The sequence below is a fragment of the Cydia strobilella genome, chromosome 2, assembly GCF_947568885.1.
Source record: "Cydia strobilella chromosome 2, ilCydStro3.1, whole genome shotgun sequence".
Lineage (NCBI taxonomy): Eukaryota > Metazoa > Arthropoda > Insecta > Lepidoptera > Tortricidae > Cydia > Cydia strobilella.
Window position 1 is genome coordinate 14,864,077 of NC_086042.1, and position 17,908 is coordinate 14,881,984.

The following is a 17,908-nucleotide window of genomic DNA, read 5'->3' on the forward strand; positions in this document are numbered from 1 at the left end:
GGATTTTTTTGAAATGAAATTTGAAACTACGCTTAGTTTTCATAACACGAATAGGTGGAGGAATATTGTTCCAACACCTGGTTGCGAGATACCGAAAGCAGCCTGTAAAAGCAACGGTTTTATGAGGATGTGCTTCTAGGAGACATCGTCTGGTGGAACGAGTACCGTGTCGTTTATGGAAAGAGGATATACGAAACTAAACTAAACTTTACACACGGCATTTTGCACAGGCTTCCAACTTGCATTCATACATTTCATCACGGTTAATACGCTTTCCAGATGCGTTTAGGACGCGGTTCCTTCTGAACCTACTTAAACTGCGGATTTCACTCAAATATAATTATGTATCTTCAGTATATATGCATTGCTTCTGTTTCTAATATATGCATTGCTGTAGTCCATAGTTCCATTCAGGTTCATATAATCAGTGGTAGTAGTACCGCTACGTTGTCTTATTTAATAATTTAATGAATAAAATGATTGCTTTGAAGTCTAACCACAGCAGTTGGACAGCGTCTTTGACAAAGATTTTTTTTTATTAGAGGGTGGACGTACCTCTACCCTCTATACATTTTATGAACATAGACAAAAAAGTTTGAAGCAAATATTAATTATTAAACAATTTGACACAAACAACAGTATTTTATACAATCGTGATATAATAGAGAGCTTTTCAGTCGAGTACCGTGTTTAAGCAAAGAACCTTGCTGAGTTGCTTAAGTAAGGAACGAGATTGACAAGCTTGATTATACATATTGTATACAATACTTTTTCTACGAGACAAAAAAATAATACTTTCAACTAGTAGAATCATATAGGTAAACAAACCAAAAGTATACAGCTAAGATACGCGAGCTGGCGCAGCCCGCGATACCTTTGTACTCGTACGCGCCCCGGCCGCCGATCCCGGCGCCCCCGGCGCCCCCGGCGGGTTGGCCATCGACACCTTCTCGTAACTCATGAGGCCCTGGTACCTGCTTATTGCTAAATTCAATTTTAAGACAGTTTTTTTCTCGATTTTGGCCACCGTAGCCTATGGAGACTAACAAGCATCGCTAAGCGGTTTGCGCGTTTCTGACTTATGAAAGTTATGAAGCAATTGTTTCTACTACAACATAAAATAAAATGTTTTTGTTGGCCAAACAAGCAGCGTGTTTAAGTAGGCTAATTTGCATTAAATCGAGTCTCCTTAAACAAGAAATATTAAATTTTATCGAAATGTATGAAGTTCTATTTTCAATTTTTTTATAATTGACTAAACCGTATCGATAAAATTCTTATGCTTGAGTCGGAAGTGCCATAGACTATCCAACGTTGAAAAGAGTAAGGCTGTAGTGTTGCATATGAAGTTGTAATACACAGATTATAGTCGACGAGTAGAAAAACAAACATTTGACACAATTCTAGGGATTGACAGGGCAAGCTATGCTGGCGCCATCTGCTAAATACTTCAACCGGCCAACCCAATTATACCTATATGCTTTCTTCTGGTTGCGATGCGACTACTTTGAGCTTACGTGTCGGATTATTAACAAAACTGAACCCTTGCGGTGGCCGTATCGCGATAACCTTTGACCGATCTTTGGAATCAAGTTCCGATCCACTCCCCACTCCTACCAATCTTGCCATACGATGTTCACTACAATCACTACATCAGTCTAGCCGCGGCTGTCGAGCGCGGAGGTCGCACTGTACGTACGTCACGTTAATCCTATACATCGCGGTTGCTGAAAATTCTTTAAACTTTTCCGTAGTATTGAGTGTTGTGTGACAATGGAATTGTGTGTGAACTAATGTTGTTAGAATGAGTGTTCTAGTTTAAACCTTATTTTGTGCAAGTGCTTGGTGGATTTTCATCGGGGCCAGCTTTTTGTTGTGAGTATTATAAAAACATTACTCGTTAACTCCTTACCTACGTGACTTGCTCATTATTTTAAATAGGTTGTTAACCTAGCTATGACTTAAATTAAAATACTAGGTGACATAATATGTGCATTTGGAATACATTACTACGAATCTACTGATGATTATGATAGTAGTAGGTAGTACAATTTTAACATACCTACTTAAGTAATGAAGTATCCACCTATTTAAATAAATAATCAAAGTACGAACGAAGTACCTTGTAGTGTGTATATATAATAGTTTAATTTATCATTCAATCTTGGATGCATAATTTTTGAAACCAACCAACTAGACGCTCCTAAGGTAGATTGTACATTGTAATGTCAGTAATTTAATATTGAAAGACCGAGTATCCCTAAATACCGGAGATCGGGTTTGAGAATGTGAAGGACTAATTCGAAAATTATCTTACATCTTGAAGGTTGATTTGTGATTGCGCGAACTGTTTATACACCACGATATAAAGAGTACTAGAAGTATTGGTTACCTACGTTTTTAAACCGTTTATTTCCACGTATGTTTTGACACACAGATACCATAATTAGGGTGTAGGTACCTACACCTATGAAATTGAAAAATAGGTAATATTAGGCAATCAATATACTTACTTACCTAATTATATTTACGAAAATTAAATTATAATACCTATCAAAATGATATCTAACAGGTTCTCAATATATTTTATAATATATTCTAATTCTATAGGTATGTAGAACCTACAATATCTTCATGTATAACAATAGTTATTTGTGCAACAAGAGAGGAAAGTTGGTTTTTCTTGCGAGTGTTTATTTTGAGTACCGAGAAAGCGAAAGACTCAAAAACACGAGATGTAAAATAACTTTGCTCTCGTGTTGCACACATAATTTTTCACCTCAGTAGTGAGAACATATTAAAGGTTAAAATGTATTTCGAATTACACAGAATAAACAGAAAAAAAAAGTATTATAATATGTACGATGATACGTAACGTAACGTAACGTAACGTAACGTAACGTAACGTAACGTAACGTAACGTAACGTAACGTAACGTAACGTACCGGACCGGACCGGACCGTACCGTACCGTACCGTACCGTACGTAAAAGTATGAAGTTCATGGCCTTCACTAAATTAAAAAGCTACATTAAACAATGTAGCTACCTGGGTTTCACTACCTGGAGTGAGGAAAGTCGCACTTTCGTCACTCCAGGGAGTGACGAAAGTAGGCTTGTTCGAGCTGCTGAGGTGAAAAACAAATACTTATATAGGTACTATCTACTTGTTACTTTTGTTCTACTTCGTATGTACATTGTACGATATGATATCGATATCGATATCTATTTTCGACGGATCCGGTAGTAAGTCCATAGGATTATCGCATTTTGCATTTGCAAGTTTTCGCGGAGCTATGCTGATAAAGATGCTCCGTGTTACAGCTAGCTAGTACCTACCTACTTGGTGATAATCAGTAATTTCTTGATAAGTATAAAAAATTATGTACTACTTTATTTTTTTTAGATGTAGGTAAGTCCCTATTTAAATGTTGACATTTAGGTATATTTTAGCCCACTGCCCACTTTGGGCAAGGCCATCGCATCGCGCCTGTTCGCGCGAAGAACGCACACCTATATAGGACACTTCCATACGTATCAAGTTATCAACGGTTTGTTTCTTCCTCGCCGCGTCGCGACGCTTCGCATTCGCGGTAAATTCGCTTGGCCGCCGCGTCGGCCGCCGCGTGTGCTGCCGCGTGGGCCGCCGCGTCGCGCTGCACCGCATCGCTTCGCGTTCGCGACTTGTTCGCCTACGTAAGACGCAGCCTTAGAGATTTCCTTGGAGAATATTTGTTTGACAAGTCACTTATTACCTACCTATGTATAACATATCGACGCTGGAAAGGAGAAATGGGATAAGCGACAGTTTTAGAGATATTGAGTTATATACATCGTTGGAATCGCCAGATTTTTCTGCGTCGAATGGACTAGATTTCATACCAATCTGACGACTTTAGTGTCGCATCCAGTCGGTGATTCAGAGAATCACGGACACATTTCAATCACTAAACGACTTAGATTTTGACAACTTTTTAAAAAGTGGAGATTAGATGAAATGTTATTCCACATAATGAACCTTACAGTTTTTTACTTATTTGCCAGTACAGTTTAATCTTCACTTGGATAATTTTGCCTTATGATAATTTAACCTTTCGCTGTCGGTTAGATTTTTTTACCTGCCCTAATAATAAGTTTTTCAACACACTTGCTCAAAACGACGTTTTTGTTCCACCGATTTTTGGCTCATAATCCTAGATATAAAACACGCGTGCTCTTTCAGTGTATTATTCCACTCGTGCTTTTTCATTATATTATCCGACTGAGTTAAGAAGGTAACTGATTGCTAATAATATGCATGGAAAGGGAGCCTTCTTTAATTGGTCGGACTGGCCGCCTGCGCGGTGCGCGGCCCGGCCGGCCCGCTCGGCTCGCCGCCCGCGGCCGGGGCGAGGGGCGGCCGGCAGTATGACAGATGCAACACACAATACTAACTGTTTTAACTATTAAACTTTGATTAATATGAGTTTCTTTTTTTCTCGCAAGTGTGTTGAAAAACGTCGTATGAAACGCGTGTGCATTGGTCTTTACATACATCGGCTTTCTTATTGCGCGCTCGCTTACAGCTCGTGTGTAATGACCAACTTAGCACACTTGTATCATAATGTACTATTAATGTCGTTTGAGACATTTCACCTAGTATATGCTTCATGCGCAAATTAACATCGATAGATAAATTTACCTAACTGTCAAAGCTGAATTGTCGGAGTTTATCTTTTACATTTACATTTAAAACTTTTGTACTTTATTCCGTTTTTCCTGAAATTACTTGGAAATACTATAGTAATATTTTTTATTACTTCCTTTTTCATAATAATTTCAGAAAATACCAAGCCAGGTTTTCAAAAATTATATAATCTTAACATTCATACATACTAACAAAAGTTAGTGTCCGTGCTTGATAACTAAAAAAATAATAGGATGTACCTACCCTAGGACAGGTTGAATCTGAATGTGTCCCATAAGTTTAGTAGCTTATCAAATTAAATAGTTTCTTGAAAAGTGATTAGATAATTTATCTTGATTTTTTCCATGTCGAGGTTTACATCTATATATTTTTCCTTTCCTCTACAATAAGCATCTTTTGCAATAAGATAATTTTTACTCGATTAATTATTATGCCAAATTTAGCTTGGACTCTTTTACCTGAACAATTTCTTGTGAAACATGTCGGTAAGATAATTTTACCTAACTTTATTTTTACGGCCATTTTGCTTAAGCGACACTAAATTCTAAAATAACCAATTTAAATTATAATATATGACATATCACTATAACCATATAAAGGTACTCATTTAAGCTATTCGACTTCATTACGAATTTTAATGATTTTTTTTCTGAAAATATCGCAGTTTTTTGGCTCTCTTGTAAAGTTGGCTACATGTCGTTTATCCCATTTCTCCTTTCCAGCGTCGATATATATCATCAATTTGTCTATAAAAGTGACACAGGTATTCGTACCTAATATTTTAAATAGTTTTTTTTTATAAGATCGGGTGCCACGATATTTGATAATCTTACACACAATTTTACGAAGTAATCCGTGTGGTTGACATGAAGGTTTATGCAGATCAAGCTCCCAATGGCATATTATCGTGGCCGAAGGGCGGGTCCTCGCTCCCAGGTAACGGGAGGTCACGCATGTAATATGAAGTCTTTGTGCCTACATCCCAACTCAATGTAATCTGACTTCCGAACGTAGGCGCACTGTGGAATACTTAAGTGGCCTTAAAACGAGTACATGTTTTCGGGATCACACCGTTCGTTTAGCGTGGATCTCTGTAAGATAACATCTGGCTGTAGTTTAACATGCATTAAATATTGTAAAGCTTTGTCATAATTTAGGATCATCTAGTTCCATATTGAGTTACGAGTATTTCGTTTCAGGCTAAAACTCCTTTGAACCCTTCATTAGTTTTCGAGGATAAAATATATTAAAATGTAACGTAAACCCGAAGCCGGAGTACCCTTGTCAAGACCCCTAATCCTTTCCCAAAAGTAGTAATTTTCAATCGTTATTAAATTGTAAAACGGGACTTAATCGCGTATGTAAGTTTTAAGATTTACCTCCGACGTTTCGAGAACGGCGTTGTCCCCGTGGTCCCACGTCGTCCGTGTCCCTCGAAACGTCGGAGGTAAATCTTAAAACTTAAATACGCGATTAAATCCCGTTTTACAATTTAAAAATGTGTAACAATCGTGAAAGTTTAAATCAGTTTCAATCGTTTCTTTTAAATTATCAGAAGCACCTTTTATTAGATTTCTTCACCTTTGCAATGTTTTTCAGTGGTGAAGAACATATGAAGGGTACACGGAAAGAACATGTCTAGTCACTTTGACAACATTTTGAGTTATCGCGGTTTGAAAGGAACGATGTAGGTAATTAACCATGTTTTATTCGTGTATAGGTGTTTCTAAAGTGAGACAAAAAGGCGTTATATTTATAATTGCAGCGGTAACAAAAGTTGTAACTAATAGTTCATTAGTTAGTTTAGTAGTGTGGACCTATGTTGTCTTTTAAATAAACGGATTTATTATTATTTATTATTAAGGGCTCTACATTTTGAGATTAAAATCTCATTTTCTAAAAAAAGTGACTAGACATGTTCTTTCCATGTACCCTTCATATATTTTTCGCGACAATTGTTTAAGACGTCACATCTTTACAAGAGGACTAACAACTTGCAAAATCCAAATCTATCTCGACTTATGGTAAGTAGAACGTTACTCATGTATATTTTATCGCAATGAATAAACCATCGGATTTTTTGATAGTTGAAAGAGCTATGGACGATATGCGTAGTATAAAGTAGGAGGAATGGGAACATTTACCGGCCTACGCTTTTAAATTATCTAAAACCTAATAATAGTTAATGGATACATAAACAATTTGTTAAATAAACCATTCAATGCAATATTTAGGCAAATATTTAGCAGGGGTAATTAGAACGTTACAGATATGGATCTAATATCTTTATGAGTACGCTTAAAGCAAGGGTAGTGAACTATCACTACCCTTGCTTTAAGCGTACTCAACATGCTTGCTGTAATGTACTAACATTAATACAGAGGCTGGGAAGTAAGGGGTTGCTGGCCGAATGCATATAGACGGCTGAACGTAGTGAGGCCGGATAGTAATAAGGCCGACAACCCCTTTTCACACCGATGTATGTATAATAGTGCTTTTCTCAAACATGCAATGAAATAAATAAAGAAATCTCCACGAAATCAAAGTTTTATTTCTAAAGAAACTAAAAGTAAACTAGGCACAAAATATAACTACCACCTATCCTACCTATCTTTATCACACGTGTCGTATATTTTACACATAGTTTATCAATTTATTACCCAAATCTTTAAGATATATTTATGTATCTTTAATTATCGCCTTGCATCCGTCTGACTGTCGTTTTAGCCACATAACTAAGATTATATAGCCTTTTATGTTGATATTATGCTTCACATACATCGTTGCCTTCAACATGGAGTATAATTCCCATAATGTTGACGATTTTATAGTTCCATTCAGTTCTTTAAAATATGCCACAAAAACTCCCTGATAAATTGTGAGCATTTTTCTTAGTTTTTCGATTCATTCGCCTTTGATTTTGGGTCTCCGGCAAGCTCGGTTCTCCGTTTGTATGGAGAACCGAGCTTGCCGGAGACCCTCTGTTTTATACGCTCTCATTTTAAAACGAGTAGCTAGTTTGCGCTGAAACATTGTACTTACAATAGGATAAGGTATATCTATGTTTGAGCATTTCTAAAATTAAATATCAATATTACTTTAATTTCAATATAAAAAGATAATAGTTTATTTTAAATGTAACTTAAATTGGCAAAAAATATAGGTTGTAGTGGCAACACGGAAAAAGTGAGGCTACGACGATTGGTGGGTGGATGGAGAAACCAACGGTCAAGTGTCTGAAAGTTAGCGGAAGAAATATCGAAAATACTGCTATGTAAAGGCTTGGATTATATGTAGTTTGTATATTTTTCCGTAGTTGTTTTATTTACAGTGTTCACGTAATTAGTTTATGTTGATTCAGATACCAAAGTTAAAAAATACAGCAAATTTAAGTTTTTTATACAAAACTTGTTTTTGCTCTATTTCGTTTGTTTTATAAACTGGAGGTATATAAACTATTTACAGACCTAGATATACCTTATGTCATTGTATGTGCAAAGTTTCATTGCAATCCAACACGTAGTTTTAAAATAAGAACGTAACTTCGTTTGTATGGGAAGGTGAAATTCGGCCGAGCTTGCCCTGCTTCCGCTCTCAATTTTGTAGGAGTATAATTAACAAAAGTAAAAATATATATGTTATTGCTAATACCGCCAGTGTAGTAAACTGCGTCAAAATTATTCTAAATAGCAATCGATTCTTTGTAAAGTAGAAATAATAAATGAGTAGGTTGGTATTTATAAATAACATCTAATTCTCGTTACATTCCAAAATCAGGAGCTTCGTTAGATGGATTACCTACCTAATTAATGGTTAATTCCCTTGACGTACACTGATGTAAAGTTAGAAGCTTTACATCAGGGTAGAAGGCGTTGGTTTACAAAGCTATAGGTAGGTACATGAAAAAAAAACCTTTTAAAAAGGTAAATTACTTATGTTTATTTTGTTTCGAATAAACGACAGCCAATAAATTTGGAGATATATTTTTCTATAAACAATAAAGTGTGTTTTTATTCGCATGTGTCTGTCTCCAGTCAAAGCACACATAAATATGTATGAACACAGAAAAGTATGTATGTATATACTTTATTGTACATAGAAATAATAAAAACACGAGAAACACAGTTACAGAGTAAATTAAATACAACACAGGCGAACTTATCCCTGAAATATGAATACTGTATCGGCGTCTAGTTAACTCTATGGCCGCTGCACGACGCAACGGTGACGCAACTGCGCAGCATTTGAACTTTAGTACTATCGCGATTCAGTTGCTTTTAAACGGCATTGTTGCTGTGCCACGCGCCAAAGTTGGAAGCTTAGATCCCGTCACAATAGAGACAATGGCTTTTTCCCCTCACTAGCTCGGAAAGTTGTCTTTTATTCTTTAAAACAAGCGGGGAAAAACGCATTTTATCCACTAGTGGAGAAAGTAATTTGACCTTGGATGGAGCGTGTTTAAGTAACTTAACAGATAACAAAACGTAAAACGCTCATAATAATGGTTCGTTCGATATTAAGGGGCCGTAGTCGATTTTGGAGCAAAAATTTAAAATTGATAGATTTAGTCGTTGAAATTATACACGTTTTGTTACGTAATATCTAAATAACAAGTATTGGTTTCTATTAGCACGTCTTCTCATCTTGCCTTTAAATAATCAGATCGCGAGCGTGCGTCACCGGTAATATATGAAAAGAAGGGGTAGTTTTTAAAAATTCATCAAAAATGTATGGTGGTAAATTATACAAATTGATGTATAAGAATAGTTTCAGCAAATGTTGTAGATTGTTTAAGTATCAAAATTTTATTTTTTTGAGAAAATCTTAAAAAATAATATAGTTACATGTAAAAAATCCGCAACGCAGGCTTCGTCAGGTGGCCACAAATACAAATCAGCAACATGCTTCGTCCAGTATCAAAATTATGTTGAAATTAAGTCGATTTTCAGAGAAATTGTCACTTGTTTTGAAGTAATTTCTGGAGAAAATTGATTTCGTCTAACTTTCATTTACACTACTTCAAAGGCATAATAATAAAAATGTAGTCTGATAAACGTCAAGTACAGGATATGTGTAATACAAAATTACCATATCTAAACATCCAAACTTTAAGAAATTTACAAATAAGAGCGACAAAATCAGTGCTTTTATTTTACTTCTCGTGTGTTGAAACACTCGCGGGTAAAATACAACTTCGCACCCTTGTATAACAAATAAGTATTGTTTAACAGATTACTGTCTTAGGCGAAAAAATCATTTGAGAAGAAGAAGACTATAATTATCTAGAAACGGAAACGTATCCGTGAGTCAAGTGGCAGGTACTTAACGTTCACACGAATCGCACGGCGGTGCGGTTACGAGAGAGCGCGCGACATGGCTTAACCGTAGCCCAAATCTTAATGCCCACTCCGCACCTCAGGCAAAAGTTTACAAGAAAGAACTAATAGCTAATTTCATTACGTACCACACCAGGACTCACGGCTACGTTCGGCGGTGCTTACAACAACCGCCCCGTTTCAAGGGACAGAGGCAAACCTCTGTGACAATCACGCTTAATGTTGTTAACGTAAACATTAGGCGGCGGGTCACCTGTCGCGGGCCCCTATATCTAGGTATATATATATATATATATATATATATATAACTTTAACTGTCTCCTCCATGTCCAAGAAATAAATCTGGTCTTGCCATGGCGATACGTTATGATCGGAATTTCAATTACAAACAAAGTATATCGTTAAAATATCGTTTTTTTTATAACATTGTAAAGGTCTGCTGTTAATTCCGGGACGTGTAGGTATTTTACGTATTTAGGGTACAGACACTACAGACAGGGTCATGTTTAGAATGGGAGTTGAATTGTCTAAAATTAAGCGAACCCTAAACTCGAACTACGACATTTTTTTAATTAAAATACGGCATCTAACTACCTAAGCATATCCTTTGTATACTTTTAATACCTATGTTGTTTTTCTTTTATACTTAAATTTCTCTCGTTTTAAAACCCTTTTCCTAATAAAATGTTTTGAAAATTATTTTAACTATGTCAGTCATCAGTGTTCTGCTAGTCTTTTTTTGTAGGTACTATTATATTTATCTGCAACAAATTGTGCCCAAAGTCAGAAAACAGAATAATATTTCAAGGATAAAAACAAAAAAAAACTTGCTACACGTTTTTGTGCCTGCATGTTGATTATTAGTATACCTAACTTACTCTCTGAAATAAAATATATTTATTTTAAATCGTTTATTTTTCTTACAAAAATGATCCCAAAATAAGGATATACTTTCATCTCCGAGGCATCTTTTTACTTTGTACTTTTAAGTTCAATGGACTGGCCGTCTTCTTATGTATATACCTATTACAAATCTTTTCCATTCTTGTTGAGAGCAGAAGCCACTCTATCAGTCTTACTTTCGTGACATACGGCACAATTCGAAAAATGCTTATAAAATGTCACAGCGATACGGTACCGATCTGTGTCCAAAGTGACGTTTTTGGTTGATGAAATGTTTGTATAAGCATTGTTCGAATTAGCCCGTAAGTATTAATATATTGAACAGTGCAGCGGCTTTATTTGGTGACGGAACCCTTTTGGAAAGCGAAATATTTGACGGAGCCCCAAAAACAAAACAGAAGAGCTGGGTTTGTGTTTCTTTATTACTATTAAGTACAAGTATTCTCGCGAAGCCCCCACATAGGTTTCGCGGAGCACGCTTTAAGAATGGCTGAAATAGTGTATTGCCAATCTCTGGTACGAAAGAGTTTTTCTGTGAGGTACTCTGTCACCAGGGCGCGGGTGCGTATCATAATGAATACGCACTTTTCGTATAATTTCAGTTTACAAACTTTTTAAAAGTATACTAATGTTATCTATAATGCACTAAATGTATATTTTCAATTAGTATAACATAAAATAATATAACATACGATATACATATCGTTGTTTGGTATAAGATACATATAAACTAATTACATTTAATATAGCTTTCATTACGCATAAAAATTAAAATAATTAATAAAACATATGGATGTTGTTAAGCAAAAATTGACAAATAAAGTTAACATTTTATTGCAAAATTAATGTGGGTTGACACATTATTGCTAAACAGCATCCATATAACTATCTGCACAAAACATCGGTAAAAATATTTGGATAGCTCAGGATTTCAAACTAATTACCTACGGTCAGAAAAGTAGGTTAGGTTAGAAATGTTACCCCTCAGAGAAAAAAATTGCTACTAGAAAAGTAGGTTAGGTTTAGAACTGTGACCCCTAAGAGAAAAAAGTTGCTACCAGAAAAGTAAGTTAAGTTAGATTAGAACTGTGACCCCCTACAGAAAAAAAACTGCAATGAGAACACACATATACTGCAATAATGATTTAGAAAAATAATGGAGCAAAATATTTATGCTAGGGTTGTCACAACATATTTTCCCCTTTCTTTGTCTTCTGTTCTATGTATGTAGGTATGTTGTACATATGTGTGTTGTATGTATGTATGTTAAATATCTGCGAGTATACGTGTAGGTTTGTAAATTTGCAAAGTAGCAGCATAACTTAATAGCCAGCGTGTAATATATCGGCAACGCAAGTACCTACAGACAGTTTTCTTTGTTGGGTATGACGATCGTTTGTCATCATTGCTGGTGGAATAAGAAAAAACAGTTCTTTATTATTTTTATATGTTCTACGGTAATACCGAGTCACCTATCACTAATTATAAGACGAATGTTATTACTGCAGATTTTTTTAATACATTTCTCATACATTTTATGAGTATGTTGTACCTACTTTTTAGTAAATTAAAGTCAGTTTATTTACTGTTTATTACAGCCCTGACTGTTTTTTCTAATCACCCCATATGTCGTGTCTATCGACCCCGTTTTATGGATATGTCGAATTCGGGTGGTGTTTCTTGATTTTCTCTAAAATAAGCGGGTTTAAATTAAAAATATGTATACAAAATGGAAGAAACTACTAAGACTCATGTAAAAAAAATAACATTATTAATTCAGATATTTCAATTTATTCTTAAAATCGAGCTAGAAGTCCAAAATCGTGTCTATTCACCCCGATTTAAAGTATAATCCATCACTTTCACTACCTACACTAAAATACGTAGAATTTTTATTGCCCGTTTTAACCCTCTGCAACTGTGGGACTTTTTTAGAGAGACTACTGATGTGGAGTCTATCAGACGTCATTTTCGATAATTCATTAAAAATAAACTAATGGCAAAATGGTAACTATTGTTTTATCAATCGATCATTCCATTAATAATTTAATAAATTAAATTGTTAAATGGGTTTAAAATAAAATATATAAGAAAAATATAGTAAAGTTTAATGAGTTCATAGTTTATTACAATTTGTACTCAGGCTCACAAAAAAATTATAAAAAAACTAAACAATCAACAACTTCTAGTAAATTCAATAATTTTCCTACTTTTTAACATTGTGTTTATACCTGAAAGAAAAATTGAGAGAATCTAAAGACGGAATAAGGCAATAATCAGTCCTGAAGTTGGTACTTATTTTAAAGGGTTTCCCTCGATCAGCCATCTAAAATATAATTATTTATGTGGTTAGGTATCTCAGACACTATAGAAACATTAATATTTTTATGTGGTAACGTCTGATAGACACTATTCACACTACGGATAAGTACATAATTTTATGAAGTGAGGTATGTCAGACCCAGGACTTATTGCTGTACTCACGTCTGTGGGACACCCATAGCTCATATCTCCCGGTGTGTACACCGCGTCGTCACTCGGGCATCACTGTCCGATGCCGCGAGTCTTTTTAGGAAGGTAATGAGCGAGACAGAGCTATATCGAGCCGTACCCCGACATATCAACAAAAAGTTTATTTGGCGGTGTCTGATATACCGCACATCAGTCGCAGAGGGTTAAGCATGATTAAATTGAAGGCGCCGAGAACTGAGTTATAACAGCGAATATCGAAGTTCGCAGATTGTGGGCATCTGTCTCTGCCTCTCTAATTACGCCTTCATTGGAGTAAAAGAGAAGGATCCCTGCAATTTGCGAATTTCGGTTTTCGCGGTAGCCCCTCTGATTCGTACGCTGAGTGAAGACCCTAATTTCGATTAAGTACCTGTTGATCGGCACTAACGTTATCAAATGAGGTAAAAGGAGCGGGGTCTACTAGATTATTTAATCAAGGGATTAATCAGCATGTTGATTTTTAATAATTCGACTTTTGGCCGCCTAGATTGCTCAAATCTACGTATGTACGCTATTTCTAGATCAATCGACCAAAATCAAGTGTGGTTACGACACCATAAGTATCCTAAACGTAGGCGTGAAAACATTTTTTCTCACAATTTTCCCTAAAGCCTCCAGTTACTTCATTCCCGCCTTTGAATCAAAAAACGATTTGGACGCAGAATCAAAACAGCTTGATTTTCGTAAATTGGATTGGAAAGGAAGAACTTTGCTCAGTTATAGCTATGCGAATGCTGAAATTATTCATAGCTTGTAGGTACCTAATGAAAAGCGTAAATAACATCACGAAGTTTATAAATAATAAACGTGGCGTTACGAGGGCTCCGTATGGAATGTGCAATTTGTGCCTTGAAAGCGTGGCGCCTTTTAATGAATGAATTCGCTCACTTGGGAATACGTCATGCGGTTACCATACAAATGGTGAGGTGGGGTTGGGAAGCTAAGACATGTTTCGTCATAATTTCTAACCTGTTTCTAACGAAAAATGGAACGTAGGTAATATTACGTTACTTAAAACATTAGGGTTACTTTTTCGTATATATGTTACCGTAAAAACAGGTTTTTAGTGAAAAATCGTTTTCCCTAGTTAAAACTAGTTGCTGAATAATATAATATCCGACCACAGCATAAATATCAATTTGTTATCGAAGGTCACCATTTCTCGGATTAGAAAAAGTTAAATAAAACCAATAGCCTATTGTATGTGAATTGGTAATATGTACGTATAAAACGCAAAATAATGATTATGACTCGACAAAGGAAAAAGCTCCATCCGGCGGATGATCAAGCTCAATTGTCCCATCTCTTTCATCGGATACCCTTTAATAAGCCATTCGTAATGCTCTTTTGTTCTACATTTGTTTTCACTACCTGGGTATAGGTATATGCCTAGGCAAAAAAGCACGAAAGCTAATGGTAATAAAAGTGAGTGTGCTATTGTTTATGTTGAGATTTCGATTAAGATATTTTCAATGATTTCATTGTTGAAAGCATTAAACATTTTCAAAGCAGCCAGCAGTTTTCAAATTAAGATACTTCATTACCTAGTTGTTAAACTATTAGCAATTAATTCCCCTACAAATACTAGTTTTCCTGTTTAAAGTGTAATCGTTATTGAGGTTACAAAATAGGTAATAAGTGAAAACCTCAAATTGTCACAAATATAACTTAAAAGATGCAGATAGCAGCAGAAGTGGCTGAGCGGGTTCAGGTTTCCAAAATTATCTGCACATGCTCTTTTATTATTATTTAATAAAGTAGTAAATAATAATAAAAACTCGATCGTCATTACTAATAGACTTTTTGGAGCATGTCGCCGGCTTAACTTTTTTGCTGCTGAATATTAATTCGAGTGAAATGTTTTCATTCTAGATAAAACTGTACGTAATACATATTATTGCTAGACTTATATCATTCAAAACTCTAATCGTAATACATATTAATTTAATAATTTTATATTATAAATAGTTTGTGTGGCAAGCGACGACGGACTCTCTACATTAACTCACTTAGCAGGCGTAGTACAGTCCTATACCAGTTAAACCCACTGTGTTTTGTGATTGCGTTTTATAGCACAAAGGGTTGTGTTGACGACTTGAAGTGTTGGGCGAACGCGGTAAAAAGGCCAGAAGCCTGTAAGCGATCGAAGAAACTGGGTTATCGACACGGAAATCGTGATTTGTTAAGTGTATTTATTTTCCTTCGTAGGTTAGGATTTTTACAGTATACATATTTGAAAAAACCGGCCAAGTGCAAGTCAGACTCGCGCACGAAGGGTTCCGTACCATTACGGAAAAAAACAGCAAAAAAAATCACGTTTGTTGTATGGGAGCCCCATTTAAATATTTATATCATTCTGTTTTTAGTATTTGTTGTTATAGCGGCAACAGAAATACATCATGTGTGAAAATTTCAATTGTATAGCTATCACGGTTCATGAGATACAGCCTGCTGACAGACGGACAAACGGACAGCGGAGTCTTAGTAATAGGGTCCCGTTTTTACCCTTTGGGTACGGAACCCTAAAAATATGCTATTTATTATTAGCATGATTCAAATGTATTATTAGGTCTTACTTCAATCAATCAATCAATATCAATAATAATTTTTTTTCGAACAAAAGTCCATAATGTGTTAGTAACATACATACTAATACTTTAGTCTAGGGTTAGTACAAACATAACATTATAACAGAACTTTACATAATGGGGCATGTAGCTGCACCCAGTGCTTCAGCCACGGTGTCCCACACCGGTCGGCCAACGTGCAGAGGATGGCATTCGAGCTGGCGCGCCATCGCCTCAACAGCGAGCTACACCGCTTCCTGATGATCGCGTGGAAACCATCGATCCGTCCCTCCGTGAACATACCCGATGCACTACAGTGTCGCGGCAGCCCGAACACCACCCTGTACGCGTTGTTGTACTGTACCCGCAGAGCGCTGTATGCATGCTGCGTATAGCTGATCCATAGGCTGCACGTGTAGAAGGATTGGCAATATGCTTTAAAAAGCGTAGCCTTCACCTCTTCAGTACATCGTGCAAACCTACGAGCCAGTATATTGCAGCGCACCGCCAGCGCTCTGCGTTCCCTCTCGATATCCATATTGTCACACATGTCTTCAACCAAGGCAAAAGTAATTACGGTACCAATTTTAATTAACAAGTTCCAATATAAAATAAATAGTTAAGCAAATTTGTGTTAGAGGCTTCATTTATAAATGAAATGATATCATCGTTTTTTTACCTTAAATATATTTCACCGGAAATACAAACTTAGTGTTAAAAAAAATCTGGAATATATTTCACACACGAAATAGTAATGTTTACCTGAGACTAAATAAATTATGTAAATTATTTTACATCTGCAATATTTTTGAGCAAATTGTAAAGGAACATTGTGTCTAAGTCATTACTATGGAAAGCTATACGCCGCTTCAAGTTGAAGGAGGCTTAAGACAAGTGTAAGTGCTTCGTCCATCCATTTTGGTTTGCGCAGATTTGATCTCTTGAAACTGTATTATCTGTTCTCTTAACGACTTCATTTCAAGTCTTGTTTTTATTTTAATGACACCGATTATTTCATCATCCGTTTTGAGTGACTTACGTAAGGTTTACAATGGGTACATTAATTATTACTTTTAATTATTTTAGTAATTATAATTCTGTTTTTTTATTCCGTAGACTAAAATGACATTTCATGTGGTACTAAGAAATGTCATCTCATACACATGAAAAGTCATTTTGGTCTACGGAATAAAAAAAAACAGACCTTAGTAATTCCACGGATCAAAAACCGAATTTATTTTATTTGGTGCGGTTTAACACGTGGCCCCCAGCGATTATTAATTATTCCCAAATTAAAAAAAAACTACGAGGAAAAAGATGTGACGATGAAGAAGTGAGCTGGCTAGTTCGCCTCATTTTGAGGGCAAAGACAAAAAATATTTTTTAATGGTCTACATTAATTAATTAGTCGCATATTAAATCACATTTACAATCGGGTCTAACGCGAATTTATTTTGTTACCTTTATTTACCGACGTTTCATTAGTCGATCTGAAAAATGCAATAAACTCGAGGGTAAATATTGAAAACGAAAAATACTTCTATTGTTTTATTTAATTTGCAAATACTTCATTCCGCGAATATTTGTACCTCCCCCCGTATGTAGGACACGTACAAGCGAAATGCAAGATAACTTAATGACATTATTTGGATGTCATTTTGATGTCACTGTACGTTCGAATTGGCTTGTATGATTTCTTTGGCCTTTAAATCTTGGAAATGCAAACCATTTAGCTAATAGGTACCTGGTATCACGCCAACACAGATTTTACGTTTGAAAATTATTACTTGTCCCGGTATTACCTACCTAACCCTTATAAATAAGAACAGCTGTAAAAAGTAATGATATAAATTCATTTGTATTTGTATTTTTCCCCGACTTTCAACGATTGGTGTCCGAGCGTTAT

General features: G+C 35.6%; 1 protein-coding gene across 2 annotated transcripts in view; it reads left to right on the forward strand.

Moving 5' to 3' along the window:
• The first annotated feature begins 1,645 nt into the window (after positions 1 to 1,645).
• LOC134752328 (angiotensin-converting enzyme-like protein Ace3) overlaps positions 1,646 to 17,908 on the forward strand; it is a 187,258-nt gene continuing 170,995 nt past the window's right edge. For both annotated transcript variants that reach the window (XM_063688003.1, XM_063688009.1), the window contains exon 1: positions 1,646 to 1,875. The gene's annotated coding sequence lies outside the window, so the exon portion shown is untranslated. The remainder of the gene's footprint in view (positions 1,876 to 17,908) is intronic.